We start from the raw sequence: 15,753 nt of genomic DNA, 5'->3' as shown, positions 1-15,753 counted from the left end.
CATCCTTCAAAAAAACCAGTCTCACTCCAGGCTGAGTGTTCTTGCTTGCTCTCCTTCTCTCTCACATCCTGTGTCATACTTGCAAGCTTGGAGCTGGAGGGACCTCAGGGATCGGTTCAACTCTTCCTCATGCATTTAGGGAACTGAGGCCCAGAATGGTTCAATACTATGCCAGAGGTCACACAGCGAGCAGTAGCAGCAGCTCCAAGGTGAGATCACACATCTCCTGCCTACAGGTCCTTGTTTGTTTTCCCATCTTTTTAAATGGAAATTTTAATTTCTTGACAGTCAAAAATTCAAAATGTAGTGGAGACTCATAAGAGCTATAAAGTCATAATAGTTAAGTTTACAGTAGCTTTTCAAGTACTATAATTTTATACCTGCTCACCCTTCCCACTCCCCATTTATGAAGTTCTACCTCATCATAAACTGTTTCCCTAAATTGTTTTCTAGGGACTGTCTAAAGAAATGGAGAAATAAGCTTGCAATTTCTTCAGCTGAAAGGAGAAAAATTTTGCTACGTAAAACTTTGAATTTCTGTCAAATTGAAAAGTGGCATTCTAGGTCTCCATAAGGCAATTTTATGTCAATTAATGCATCAGAAGATACTTAATGAGAGCCCGTGTTGTACTTAGCACTATGTTAGGTAAACCCGAAGAGAAAGCAGAAAAATGCATATTTGTTCAGAAAGGAATTGGGAGGTAAAGAGGGAGCTGAATACTTGGACACTGGGATAGCAGTATGAGTCAACAGAGTATCTGAGATGGGCAGTGGGCGACCAGCCTGACTAACCGTGGCTCAGTGATGTCAGTAGTTGGAAATAAGTTTGAATAGGTAGGTAGGTAAGCAGAGAGCTTGATGGTGAGAGCTCAGGGCACTTGAATTTGAACCCCAGCTGTGTAACTTTGAGCAAATCACTCAACTTCTCTGTGCCTCAGTTTCCTTGATACAGAAATGGGGATAATACTACTTCCCTTTCCCTATTGTTGAGGAGGTTTAATTAGATTTACAAGTTCTAAGCACAAGTAAAGTTTAGGGCATTGCCTTCTATGCATTCCATCTACCTTAGTAAGCATTTTTATGCCCTTTGGTTTGGCTGGGAAGTGAAAATGAACATGTTCCAACAATATTAACTATTATATTTTGGGTGAAGCCAGAAAATAAAGGCTTGAAAGTAGTCTGTGGAGCTTAAACTTGAATAAGCAACAGAGAGCTCTTCCTAAGCAGAGTTGGATTTAGAGAATCTGGGCTTATAAAGCATCTATTCAAACCTCAGAGTTCTTGGGTACACTGCCTCTACTCTTTGCTAGTTGCTCAAATATCTCACCCCTGGGGAAAGAAACCACTTGGCTGCCTGAACTGGCGTGTGGACTGGTGACAAATGGCATGGAAGGCATTTGTCTGAAAAGAACAAAACAAAATTGGATTTCAGAGGATTAAAGTTAGTCAAATTGTTACGGTTCTTTCGCTTTGTGGTGAGTCTTCAAGGTTCCAATTCCAAGGTTAATAAGTAAAAAAGCTGGAGAGCCAGGTTGGTAGATTGAATATTAACAAGTACCTCTTGAATAGTTACTGGAAAGTTACTAATAACATCTATAGTGATCCCTCCTCGGGTTCTCAGTAGGCCTTTGTCCTCTTTAGAAACATCTTTGACTCTGGTAATATCCTAGAACCCGACAAACGGCACTGATTCATCCTTCTGGCATGCCAAGGGGACAGAGAAGCTGCATCCAATCGTCAAGGTGGAGAGACACCAGCCAAGTTTTGGGATCTGGCCATCAGTCAGTAGTCCTCAGACCCTCTTAGTCTGCTTTCTCCAATTCAGATCATCTGGTCCTTGCATAATTACAATATCTTCCCGGTGGAATTTGCCAATGATTCCTGGACGGTGACTCTAAAGGGAAAAGGTCTAGCAAGTTACTTGCTATTTTCATTAAACTTAGCCAACCTCTCAAATAGGTAAACTATTTTTAAACCTTCAAGCAGCTGCAGATTATCATGGATGAATTCAGAAGTTTTTCTCTCAATCAGCTATGCTTTTCAGATTCAAAACTCTCCTCCATGCTTAATTTTTTGTGACCTCGGCTTCTGCTGTCATCTTTTAGGAATTTGGAATTAGTAGGAACAGTGACTCCACCAATACATGATGGGGACCAAGGTCAACCACAGGCTTGGGGAAAATAAAAATTCCGAAACACTTTCTGTTACTCCAAATGGGTAATTAATGATAAAGAAGGGCAAAGCATTTGCCAAACCTGGTGCTAGAATTTATTTATCACAAATATGCCACTTAAGGTAATATACTCAATTAAGCAAAACTGCATGAAACGTACCCAACAATGTACAAATAACACAAAGTAAATATTAGAAAAAGAAGTGATCTGTGCTTTACCTGTCATGTGGCCACACCATCTTAAAATACATTCTTATATTTGCAGAAATAAACATTAAGTATTATTCTGAGACCACTCCTGATTCTGAGCAGAATTATAAAAATGACAAATAGAGTGAATAATTACCAATAACATCTTTGTATTAAGACAAAGTTTTCGTGCTGTTGTAGAATAAGTTAAATAAAACCTAGTTATCCTTTCTGCCCTTCCGGACTCCCCTGGTGGGCCAGATGCCCGGAGCACCCCCCCTCCCCCAAATCTTAGGATGTGTCAGTCGAGTCCCTCAACCAGGGGTCTGGGCTTCTCTCTGGATCTCCTTCTCTCTACTTGTCTTTCGCTCTTTCTTCCCTGCCCCCTCCCCATTTTTAAAAGGCTTTAAAGAACATCCCTGGGAGACAAAAATAGCTCCAGTTGTGAGAGGCCTACACACCGGGAATGCAACTGAGAGATGCGAGTCAGCAAGTACGAGCCGCGAGCATGAGTGTCTGGCCCCGGGTGGATGCTCCTCGCTGTCTCGGTGCCGATTCTCTGCCTGGGCCCGGTGGGTAGAAGGGAAAATGGTTTTTTAGGGTTGGGAGGTGGGTTGGGTAGGTTTGGGATTCCTAGTCGAAGGAATGAAAACCCCAGCTTTCGAGCTGAGGGGGCTCTTCCATCCCCTCCCCCCACGTTTTTCAAATTTATTTTGCCCAGGCGGGGATTGGCGACGGTCAGAAGGGAGCAGTTGGCACTGAATGTCACCCTGAAGGTAAAATGAAAGACAAAAGATGAACGCATGCTTGCTTTCCATTTGCAGCGGCTGCGGCAGGAGCAGCAGGATTTAAAGGGGGAAAAAAAAAATCACACGCATATGTACACATATATACACACCCAGAGGCGTCAATTATGCAAACGCAATAATGCAATCAAATCATGACAGTGCCGGGAATCTTTTTTTTTTTTTTTTTTTTAGAAAAATATAGATATTTATTTTTTAAAAGAGAGAGAAACGCATGCAAACAGAATCGTGCACATACCACGTAACCACCCGAGGAGAACCTGGCAGCCTCTCTCTTCTTCTGCCAAGTTATCATTGAGAAAACAGACAGGCATCATGACGTCCTGGGTCACAGGGAGTGCGGACCGACGCTACCAAGAGAAAAGGGAGGCGCCTTGGCGCTCCGGCTAGCCGCGGGCGCCCCTCTGCCCCTCGCAGCCCGGCTCGGTGAGTGCACAGCCGCTCGGGACGCGGACCCCGGGTGCCAGGCCGGCCCCGCGCCCGCGGGGGCAGAGCGGGGGGCCGTGCCCTTGCCACCGGCGGGCCGGCCAGCACCCCCTCGCCTGCCGAGGTCGCGGGAGCCCAGTGAAAGGAGGCGTGTGTAAGATGTGCAATGTTCCTGCATGGGGGTTTCGTAGACTTTCATAGCCAAAGAAACCGGCTTCGGCTTCTTTAAAATCCCCGACGACTCACCTGATTAACCTGCTGCAGTTCTGACCCTGCCAAGGTAACTGGTCCAAATCCTTATCATCAACATCTGGAGACAGACATTTGCATCTGGGGCATTCTTTATTTGCAGTTCTGGTTGAAATCTAGATTGCTACCCCCTTCCCCCTTCACTTGCTTAGAGTGTCTCGGAAAAAGAAAAAAAAAAAAAAAAAAAAGCAACCCCTCCCTCAATAACACAACCATGAGTACTGCCCACCTCTTGTAGACTTGCCTTACCGTGACTGCAAAACTGTCAGCGTGTGTGCTGGAGACACAGATAAATTCTAATTGCAATTAGATTTGTTCTTTAAACACCCCTCCCATCCCCCTTCCTGGATAGAGACTTCAGTGCTCGGTAAAGTGGTGAAGAGTGAGGGCAGAGTCAGGGCGCTGGGACGGGAGGGGTTAGGGTGAGGGGATCTGGAGCGGGGGTCGTTGGGGAGAGGGTGTCGCCTGGAGTTGAGGACTGCTGTCGTGGGCTGGAAAATCCTTCTGGTGGTTGCTGCTGCTGGAGTCCTAGGTGTCTCCCTCCTGTCCTCTACGCTTCTCTCCCTCCCTTCTCTCTCCCCAACCCTTTCACCTTCCCGAGGGAGTCGCTGAAGTTGCACGGAGGTCACCCAGCCATCATTTAACTCTTTTAAACCATCTACCTCATTCGACCCCTCAAGTCTGTTAGTACCTCTGCAGGATAGACCCCTGCACGCCTTGTTTGGTGATCGGAGAGTCTCAGAGACAGAAAGACACAGAGGGCAAAGCTCCCCTCCTCCCCTTCTCTTCCCTTCCTGCAACCTCTTCCTAGCTGCACCCCCTCCCCCTTTCAGAATCTTAATGAGCAATTCTGGAAGAGTCCGGAAGGGCCTGGAGAAACCCCTGCCTGCCTCAGTGCTGTGGAATGATTATGTATGTGTTTGTTTATTGTGCTTGCCTAGGTTATGTTGTGAATTGCCACATGGGTCTGCTTATGTTAGGGAAGCACGTTTGCTGTGTTTGTGTTGTAGTACCAGAACCAGTGGCCATGCAATAAGACACAGACACACACAGAAAGCAAATGATTTCGCTAACATAAACCAGAGGGCAATGTTGAAAATAGCTCTCTCTCAAAAAAAAAAAAAGAAAAAAAATTCTCAGCATGTGGGTTCAGAGAAGCTGTTAGGTCCATATACCTCCTACTACTTTCAAAACACTCCTGCTTAATACTTTAAGTCAAGATCAAGAGACCTGCGGATGTTGTGAAGTATGTTTCAGAGCAGCTGAATGACTTGGTCTAGTTTTGAAGAGAAACTTCCGTTTGTTTCTCACGCTGCCCAAAGACCAAATAGGGGAGTGTGTTTGGAAAATGCCCAAATTCAGAAGCAGCAGGCGAGAGAAAAAGAGTCAGAAATGTCTTAGAGAAAAAGACAGGGGGAAAAAATGGGATTGGGGAGTGGTTTCAGGGTTCTTCTCCTTTTTTTTTTTTCCTCCTGTCCGGCAGATTTGATGTTATCAAAATGAGTTAACCAACCTGAGAAACAGTTCTGTCATTGTGGAAAAGAGAGGGAAATTTGAACATTTCTCAAATCGGATCTGAGGAATGCCTGACAGGAAGAAGAGACATGAAAACACTGATGGAGATGAAGTGACATTGATGGGGTTTCATCTCTTTCATATAGAAAAAGAATTAAGTATATAAGAAGGCAGGCCTAGATGATCTTTTAAGCGTACATTTGTCTGTTATGCATGGCTTTGTTATTTTTTACTAAAGCAATTCTCATAACTCTTTAAACTCGCATTAAGTAGAATTAAACGTGTGTATATTGCGCATGGTATCATACAACACATAAAACTGTCCATTGACTGGGGTGATGAATGTAGATAGAAGATCGTTCCTTTTCTTTAATAAATCAAAATAGCATCAAAGTCCTCGTGCGTGCTATATACTGAAACTGGCTGGTCTTCTTTACCGGGAATTGCCTGGGGAGCCAGGGGAGTTTGTGATGGGTGTTGCTTTAACAAAATAGAGCAGATCAATCGATTAGGTTTCCGTGTGTGCTCTTCAATGTATTCTGTACAATTTTTCCAGAAATTAAAAGGTTACCAAGAGAGTACCATGTTCCCATCTCCGACTGAGCACGACTTATTACTGCAACAGTATTTCAATATTAAGTGATCTTCAAGATATTTCATCTTTCATTTTGAGTTCTGAATGTGAATCAGCATGAGAATGGTAGTGAAGCAAGATAAGGTATAACTAATTCCGCAGACAGCTGAAGGGCTCCGAGGAAAGTGTGGCTGAGAGGAATATCTGGGGTTGTTCTCGGTAACCTTGTTTACGGGGGCATTTTGGTTGCAGCTTGAATTTTAGCAAGAGCCTGCCAGAGGTAACGGGCTTATGTTTGAAATGGATCCTAAGTGTCTCTTTTTTCTTCGGCACAGATGTGCTATGCACCTTAGCTGAACACTCAAGACAAAACTTTTCTGATGCCCTATGACATTTTCTAATGCAGACAAATCCTTGGATGAGTGTGTCATAGGAAAGGGGGTTATTTATGAAGTTCTCCTTTTGTTTATAGATGTGTCAATATAAGTAGCTTTAGTCTTTTTTTTTTTTAAATGCCTTATGTGCTTGATTCTGTTAGATGCAAAACAAATCATACCCAACAAGGTTAAAGTACGCCTTGCAGATTGACTCTATGAAATTGGTTTCAATTAGACATCGAAGGTCTCATTATCCTAGTAAAGGGAATTTTTGATATAATATAGAAATTCTGTATTTGTTTCAAAATTGTTGGAAAAATGTGGGAATAGAAAGATTTTGAGGGAAATGCAAAAAGTCACATTAATGAAGAAAAACACTGTTGAGATACTTTTGAATAATAGATAGGATATGTAATGGTCAACCACAAGATAAAATTTTTACACAGTATTTTTATGGCTTTAAATTGGCTGCATTGTAAACTAAGCTTACTACTCTATTAAGTCATTATACTTTTCAATTATTTAACATTTCTGGCCAAGCTATCTTCTGTGGTCTTTTTCTGTACACATCAGAGATGATATGTACAGTAGTAGTGGCTTGTTGTTATTGCAAGGACTTTGTGATGAAGCCAGCCTTAATTTAAACTTTTCAAAACAATATTATGAAGAATGCACAGAGGAAAAAGAATGTTATGGATATAATTTGAGCCCTATGAAATGGGGATAGCTACAGTATTGAAATATACCTAATACAATTTGAGTTATTCTCACTAAGAAACCTTGACAGTATCTGCCTTCTAGGTACTGTGCTTTTGGAAATACTATATATCCATTTAAATGCAGATCTTCACATTTCTCCAGGGAGTAGTTGAGGAATCTTTCAATTGAACCACTGGTATGAGAAAACCAATGGAAAATTTTTCCATGAACAATAGAGTCTGTCGTTTTGAAGCAATGATTATCAAGTTTCATAATATTGTGATTTTTTAAAAATTCATTTAAAATATCTTTATAAAGTCAAAATCATGCACCAGAGCTGCTTGTGCAAAGGAAGAAGTTTTCTCCTGTCACTTTGTTGTCAGTTTCTTAAAGCTGTGAAATCATACAGCTTTTGCAATTCAGTTTTTAGGTTGGCACTGCCATCCCAGTAGAGTAAGTGGGCTTTAGGAATCAGAGCAAAGAATCATGAGTAAGTTATACGTGTTCTGAACCTCTCATGCTAGCTGATGTGAGTGTGGTACTATAGGAGAGTTTAAAGATCTTTCTCAGCCACATGCGTTGGCTCACACCTGTAATCCCAGCACTTTGGGAGAGTGAGGCAGGCGGTTTATGAGGTCAGATTGAGACCATCCTGGCCAACATGGTGAAACCCCGTCTCTACTAAAAATAAAAAAAATTAGCTGGGTGTGGTGGCGCGTGCCTGTAATCCCAGCTACAGGCACATGCAGGCTCATGCAGTAGAATGGCCTTTACCCCAGCGGGTGAAAGATGCAGCCTGGTGACAGGCTACTACAGCCTGGTGACAGAGTGACATTCCATCCCCTCCCCGCAAAAAAAAAAATCTTTGTCAAGGACAATCTTTAGATAATTTTGAACCTAATTTGTAATACAATTTTGTGTTAGAATTGGTGGTGGTGGCCAAAAAGGAGAGCCAGAGCCCACGGGGCCTTCTTTTAAGAGATGATTGCAGAAAGTAATACAGCCTTTTGAAATAGAAGGTCAATACACACAGTCTTATGGTTCAGAGAACTGGAAAAATTCTTAAACCTTAAAGAAAAAATTCTTGGTAGTATATTCCTGATAAAAATTATTGTGAAATTATTGCAACTCTTTATGTCTATCACATAGAGAAGGAAGTTCTCTTTTTCTTGGGGATTAGATCCCATTCCTTTACCCATCCTTGATTCATAGCCCATTGGGAAAGACCACTTTCTCCTTAGCTTGCTCCCACCACTGTGCTGGGGATAAATCTCATCTCCCATTTCTGTTGGACATGTATACCATATGCAGATGTTTACTAGCATATTTATAATATTATGCTTGATAATACGTATAGTTGTGAAGAATAATCATTTACAGTTTTAAATCAGGCCTTTATTTATATTTCTATTATAAAGGATACTTTGTTCATTTAAACAAGGTAATGATCATAGTTATCACACAGAAAAGGTTGAATGTGTTTGGGACCCCTGTGGAAAAATGCAAGGCAAGGTATTTTATTTACTTATATGATTGTTTCTGATGGTGTATCTGCTAAAATAAATAACCTGGATATTTAAAAGGATGGTAACAAATGAATTTGCTCATTTTACTTTCCCTATACAAGCAGATTATTTTTTAACTTGGAAAATATGCATACCTGGCAACGATTGTTTACTGGTGTGAAGATTTAAATTCAGGTTGCCAACATTATGTGAACTATAGCAAAACTTTTACATTCCTATTCTGATAGATACTAATGGGATAGGATAAACAGTGTTTCCTGATATCTGTGTTATAGCGTGGCCCATTTAAATTTGGTCTCATTCTAAGATATATTAGATTAATAAGTCTGATTTTATGACCAATATAATTTATATTCACAAACACCTATTTTTATTAACACAGTTATAGGTTGTAAGCAAATTTCCATATATGTTAAATACTAACAACAAGAATAACTAACATTTGTATAGTGAGTTACAGTTTATAACCATACATTATCTACAAGCTGTTCTTTAGAATAATATTTATTGCACTGTCTTCCTTAAGAAGGCAATCAGTTTTTACATTGTAAACATTATTTGAAAATAGATCCTTTTGTCAGAGTTCCCTCCCATACTTCCTCTTTCTTTCCTGTTTCTTGCTTTTAAAAAATCCATTCTTCCTTTTTTCTTCTTTCCTCCTTTAATGGGGAAAAAAGCCTAATGACTGTTTTTGGTGGAGCATGTATAATTGCTTATCATACATTTCTATGAAAGAAGTAGACGTGGCAAGCAATCCCACATGATTTTTGGAATATATCTTCTGCCCACCAGTGTTCTTGAGGAAAATGTAAGGTTGCAGAAATCATTTCATGCCCTGTATGTTTTCAAACATAAATCAGGAAAATTGTTAGCGAGTTATAGCTTTTCTTAGAGACTGTAGCTATAGTACTATAGTAAACACGGGCTATATATTTTTCCAAGTTATTATGTGTGGAGAGAAATCTGAAGTTGGTTATTTAGATGAACAGTTTAATTCAGTTATTAGAAATTCATTTTCTATTTAGTAGGAACATTTATTTTCCTAAGGTTGCAGAATTGGGATATAATACCTGATAATCCTTTGGCCCAATCACCTTCAAAGTTAGAACTGTGTTCTTTGTAGCTAATGTGCATGCTAGCGGATGTCAGTCCTCAGCTAAAGGTCACTCAGAATGGTGCTAAGCTGGGTTTGTCATATGAGCTAGTTACCTGTTTCATCAGAGGGCAGTAGTGAACCTTTGTGTCTTCGTTTCTGAAATGAAGGGGTTTGACTCAATGGTCTCCAACTTACTTCACCCATGTATTTCTGAGTTTAGTGAATGAGTGATAATGAATCAATTAATTAATTATCTGACTTATTTCCATTCTATAAACTGATTATTTTCTTAAGTGTGGTCTTATGCCATGACTAGAAATATTAGTATATAGAGTGGTAAATGAGCTCAGTATCTGTGGTTTGGAATGAAAGCCTCATGAAATTTAGTCTGGTTTGTATTAAATTTTTTTCATTGTAAATTAATTATTAGATATTTAAAACACCTTTTTTTCTTTTTTTTTGGTCCTATAGAAAATAGTCTTAAATGCTGATTACTTTCCTAGACTAGACCTTAAAAGCCAATTGTGACTTATTGGAGTGAAATAGCATATTATCAGTGATAAATAAAATGTAAAGAACGTTTTATTATGATACAAGTGATAAACATAATACAAAGGCTAGTAAAACAGAATGATAGTTTATCATTTATCTAGACTTGGGATGATTGATGTTTAAAGAGAATGGACATGTATCAGGAAGTTTAAAAGAGATGGAAACAATTGCAGAGTATCTGAAAGGGATTCTTAGAAACTTTCAGGACTTTTTGAGACTGGTTGCAAAGTATATGTCTTTTCTTTGCCTGATATACTGAAATATTAGCAGTACTTCTAAGTTTATCACTTGTGATAAGATGTGGCTTTTGACACCTAAATTCATTGAACAGTGGGAGTGAGGAAAAATAGAGATAGAAAAAAGCTATTCTCTGAAGTAGTTGGCCAAGCTGTGAGAGAAGAAAAAAATGGAAGCAATTGGATAAGGAAGAGGGTGAGGTGTGTGGTGGTGGCAGATGGGTATGTGGAGGGGCGAATAAGGACAGGGAATAGCTTTGTCTGTATTTATCTGAGCTGCAGGATGTGATGCCAAAAGGAAAAAGAGGTAAACTAGTGTGTGCACATATCCCCTGGAGGGAAAGGACAGTGTGTTATGAGAAAAGACTTTGGAATTAGAGCGCTCATTTCAAAATCTCTACTGGATCACTTATTGCCTAAATGATTTTGAGAAATTATTTAATTCTTTGAACCTTTATAATCATAAAACTGTGAATAATAAAACTCTGCTTCTCAAGATGGATGTAAGAGTTGCGTCAGACACTTGGGTATAAAAGTACTTGTAAACTGTAAAGTTACTTGATTTTAGGTGGTGAAGAAGAGTCATTGGGTCCACCAGTTCTCTGTGCTGACCAGATCTGGCCATGCTGACGTGAATTTGTTGAGCTCCACTGTGGAGCAAGCATTGTGGTTGGTGCTTTACATGTTACTTCAGGGAGGAAGCAGGAAGTAGTTGCAGGGCAGCTGGACGTCAAGATGGTAGCAAGCCTAATAATTCTAACGTATGCTGTGCCAGTACTTGAGCACGTTTACTTTCCCTTACATATGGCTACAGATTGTCTAAACGAACACGTGACTGACTTTGGAAACAAAAACAATATATTCAGTTACTGTGTTCTTTCTCTGAATATCGCCTGTCATTTGCGCTTTCGCCATGACATTGCTATTAATCTAAATTTCCTGGATTTTTCTTAAGGCTGAAGTAATCATTGTTTGGCAGTAAAGACTTATAAATAGTATTACAAATTCTATTTTTAAAGATGCCCAGGGTATAATATTAGAACTAATGCACATAGTAAGTGCTGGGTGCAGTGGCTCACACCTGTAATCCCAGCTACTTGGGAGGCTGAGGCTTGATGATCATTTGAGGCCTGGAATTGGGATCTGCCTGGGCAACAGAGCAAGGCCCCAACTCCAAAAAATACCAACCAACCAAACAAAAAGCACTAATTACTGTAATACATTAGTTGAAATCTAAGTTCTAGATACTATACAGATCCCTTTTAATAATATTTGTATGTGTGGTTCACTGATAAATGTCTAATTAATTCTTCCATCAGAAATGGGCTACATTTTAATGTGTAAAATGAAGTAGTAGATCAACAATTATTTAAGAAATTCAAGCTGTTTGTACAAACATGTATGTATAAAAATCAGACTCTACCCAAGATTGCTGTATTTACAAGATAATGATCAACAGAACTCTTCAGTGTGTGAACTGTTAAACCTAGAAACTGGAGTGGACCCAGAAATCAAGAGATGTCTTGGGGTCAGGCTTGAATTAAAAAGTAAATATTTAATCACTCTTACCAAAATTCATTAGGGCTTCAATGTACAGGATACGTGCTAAACAAATGAAGAAAACAATCTTCAGAGAGTTTAATTATGAGTCAGTGTTAAGAACTTTGACATGCATATAATTATTTGGAAGTAATGACGTAGACAGCATGAGCACTCAAAGGCCACACATAACTGCCAAACCATCCTTTATTGAAGGGTTCCAGATTTCTGTGAGGGTGATATTGGGTCGTAAAATTGACCCAACTTGAGTTTTTTTTCAATTTAGAAAAATTTATTGAACAGATAATATCTTTGGCATCATACTAGGTCTGTTTGAGAATACAAAGTAATTTTAGGATACATTGCTTCTGTTTAAGGGACTTATGCTACCTGCAGGGAGTGCATTATATATCTACGTGACACTGCAAAAATAACGAGTATGATATCAAATAATGCAAAATACGAACCCTATGTGGTCAATTCATATATAAACCTTAAAGAGTACTTGACAGAATCGGAGAGCTTGGATTGATGTTTAGGCTGCAATTTACTAGCTGTGTGACCCTCACCTCTTTAAGCCAAAATTTTCCTATTTGTAAAGTGAGTGTAGCTTCATCTGTCTCCTAGGACTGTTGGAAGGATCAAATGAGACAGAGCATTTAAAGTGTGTTAATGCCTTATGACAGGGACTGCACAAATTCTGGGAGGGAAGGAGGAAATACGTAACACGTGTGGAACTGCACTTGAGGGTAGAGACCGTGTCTTAATTGACTTTGTGCCCCCAGCGTCTGGCACTGTGCCTGGCTCTGAGAGGAGGCTCAGTAAATGTTTGTAAATGCATGCATGCCAGGCACTGTGGTAAGCCCTTGACAGGTGTTATTCTTTAAAACTTCACAAAAAGTTGTGTATAGTAGATATATTGACTCCATTTCACAGATGAGGAAACAGAAGTTCAGAGATTTTTAAGCAACCTCCAACCTCATGTAGGTAGGATGTGGTAGAGATAGGAAGTGAAATCTACTTGGCACAAGAGCCCACACTCTATTCGTTACATGATGTGGACTCTTGGATGTAAGGGAATTGTCATTATTCCTGAACAATAGTGTGGCCAAAATGAAAAGCAAAGACCTTGGATAATTCACCAGATGCCCAGGCAGCTCCTGGGCTGGCTTTCAGATAAGTAGGGGAACATTCTCCTGAACTGCCTGACACATTTAATGTGGCCTTTTGTTAAACTGTCAGTTCTGACTTCTACCCTTTGAAGTAAAAAGGACAATAGTGAAAAATACCATATAATATACCATAACCTGGACTTGTCATAGGGACAGAATAGAAAGGAAGGGCAGTGAGGAACTCACAGTTAATGAAGTGGTTAACCAATGACTTGGATTAAGTTTGTTACTGCCACTAGCAGCCGCCCCTACCTTCTCTCTCTCTCTCTCTCTCTCTCTCTCTCTCTCTCTCTCTCTGTCTCTGTCTCTCTGTCTCTGTCTCTGTCTCTCTGTCTCTTACTCTGTCTTAACTTTCACTACTAGAGTTGGCAAGGTCTAGAATTTTCACTCTCTTCCATGTTAAGGATGTTACTGAACAGTGGAATATGTCATGTTCTTCATTGCTTGTCCGTTCCCAACATCCCTATAGCCTCACTGCAATAGTTGGTTCTGTTGACGTGAAGTTTTGCAGCCATCCCCAGTTTCTAATGAACAATACTAAAATGGCCCCTAGCAACATGGTAATGTTAAAATTCCAGCCTCTGCATCAGGAGACAGAATGCAGAAGTTGATACTAGACTACCCGATCTTACATGATTTTGTCCTCAGTTTATTTCTGAGGAACAACAGAGGAGCCTTAGATACAAAGATTTCTGTAAGAAGCCGAGGGAAATACATTTTTAAAAATCCTGATTCATGTTAAAGCTTCTGTTAAAATATAGTACACGGTAGGTCAGGACAGCAGAGACAGGAACTACGTAGAAGTCCCGAGAATACCTTACACTGTTGTCAGAATCCAGCCAGTGACAGTGTGTGGTTTCCCGGGGACTGCGCTAACACACCTGAGATGAAACCTGGTGAGGAGATACTTTCCACATTCCTTTCTGACCTGTGGTGAGTCTGCTGGGGTGAATTGTGTGAAGTTGTCAAAGGTTGCTCTGCTCTCCAGCACTTGGCACCGGCTCTGCTGAAATGTGATGCCATTGGTTTTCAGTAAAGGTTCCTTTCTGCAGGGCTGCAAACACAGATCAGCTGCTACTGTGTATACACAACCAGGGAGCAAATCAACCAGCACATTTAAAGCAGCCTTTTTAACCCTGAGACTTTCCAAGATCTCCTCTTCACACAGGAAGTTTCCTTCTCTGTTGTCAGATTTAGCACTGTGCTCTTGTCATCAGATCCGAGCTAGGCTCCCTGCTGCACGGTAGAGAGGCTTCCTTAAGACATTTGTCCTTGAAACTGCACCAAACTCTTGGAAGAACCCAGAACGTGTGAGTATGTATGATTTAGGCAGCAATAGTACAGGGCAAAGCTGCAATCAACCATTATACAATATCCGATTAGCAGTGCAGGAGGGATTTTTCCGACGTTATGTTACATTCATTTTCAATTCGTTCTGAGGAAACAAATCAATTCTAGCTTCTGATACAGTGACTTTGCAGTAGACGGGGTTGTAATATGTTAGCTTTAACTATTTGCTGTTCTCATTTAGCATTTAGATGTGACTTGTGGGACAATTACTATGGGCATTAAACTATAAAACTTCTAAATTTTTATTAGGAATTGTAATTGTTGAGAAACAAGTTAGCTTTGGGAATGTTTTTAAAGAATTAACCACATAAATTCATAGACAACAGAATGAATTTGTGCTGTTCTTGCTCTCAGTAAAACATATTAGTTTGCAGTTTTAATTTACTCGTAAAGAGCATTCCACTCAGGTTTTGTCTTAATTGAATCCTACCCAGTGCTGTCTGTTTGGTGTTTTACTGTCTTGTATGTATCTGTTTAAGTTACTTTGCTAGGATTGCAGTCTGGTTAAACCTCTCTTTAGCCACTGCTTAGATTCTAAGAACATTCAGCTCAGATAAATGCTCATAGAAATTTTGGAAAGTGGTGGATCTGTTTTCAAGGGTGGTCGTATTACCCTTGAAAGCTTTTTAGATGCGCAACGTGAGTGGCTGTCAGATGGAGACCACAGACTGAACATTCTGAGGCTCTAAGTCAAATCTCGGCTTGTCCACTTTTGTAACTCCAATTAACTCCAACCGATAAAAGCCCGTGCTCCCTTCCTATCAATTTTTAATATGCAACAATACTTATGTTTATAAGATTAATTTCTCTCAGGTTAGTCTGATTGATAGCTGGATTGTGGTTTCTTAAGAGCTTGCTCCCTGAAACCCACAGCAGAGCTGCATTCCATTTAACTAGTGAATGTAAAAACGGGTAACCATGGATTCAGCCACCACTAACTGCCAGTGCAATGACTTGTTGTAAACAATACAAATGAGCCAGGAGAGCAGAGGCAACCAGACATGAAATGATTTTAATAGAAATTACGGTAAAAGGTCATGTGATTTGGTATCAGCTTCTGTTCAGTTTTAAAGGGAAAGTCTTTCTTTTCTCCCCCTTCTTCCCCCCTTACCTATTTCCAACCAACCCAAGTGGCTATCTCACAAACTTGGCAGGTCCCACTCTGTGCTTCTATGGAGAAGGGCGGCCAGTGTGATTTTGGGCAAAGTGTGGTGACTTGTGGATTTTCACTGGTAAGTACCTTTATTTTAGAAACAAAAAGGAAGTCTGTATTT

General features: G+C 40.1%; 1 protein-coding gene across 9 annotated transcripts in view; it reads left to right on the top strand.

Moving 5' to 3' along the window:
* The window catches only part of ESRRG (estrogen related receptor gamma), a 644,467-nt gene that overhangs the window by 45,399 nt on the left and 583,315 nt on the right, over positions 1-15,753 (top strand). Inside the window, exon 1 of one of the 9 annotated variants that reach the window (XM_074385199.1) lies at positions 1,889-2,934. The exons of 3 other annotated variants lie outside the window; for them this stretch is intronic. The gene's annotated coding sequence lies outside the window, so the exon portion shown is untranslated. Of the gene's footprint in view, positions 1-1,888; positions 2,935-3,510; positions 3,595-3,742; positions 15,712-15,753 lie in introns of those variants that run through there. 5 more of the 9 variants (XM_074385197.1, XM_074385206.1, XM_003930347.4 and 2 more) reach the window with 5 other exon arrangements.

This window comes from Saimiri boliviensis, chromosome 14 (genome assembly GCF_048565385.1).
Source record: "Saimiri boliviensis isolate mSaiBol1 chromosome 14, mSaiBol1.pri, whole genome shotgun sequence".
Taxonomy (NCBI): domain Eukaryota; kingdom Metazoa; phylum Chordata; class Mammalia; order Primates; family Cebidae; genus Saimiri; species Saimiri boliviensis.
The sequence above is the reverse complement of the archived record's forward strand: the minus strand, read 5'-3'. Positions and strand labels throughout refer to the sequence as shown.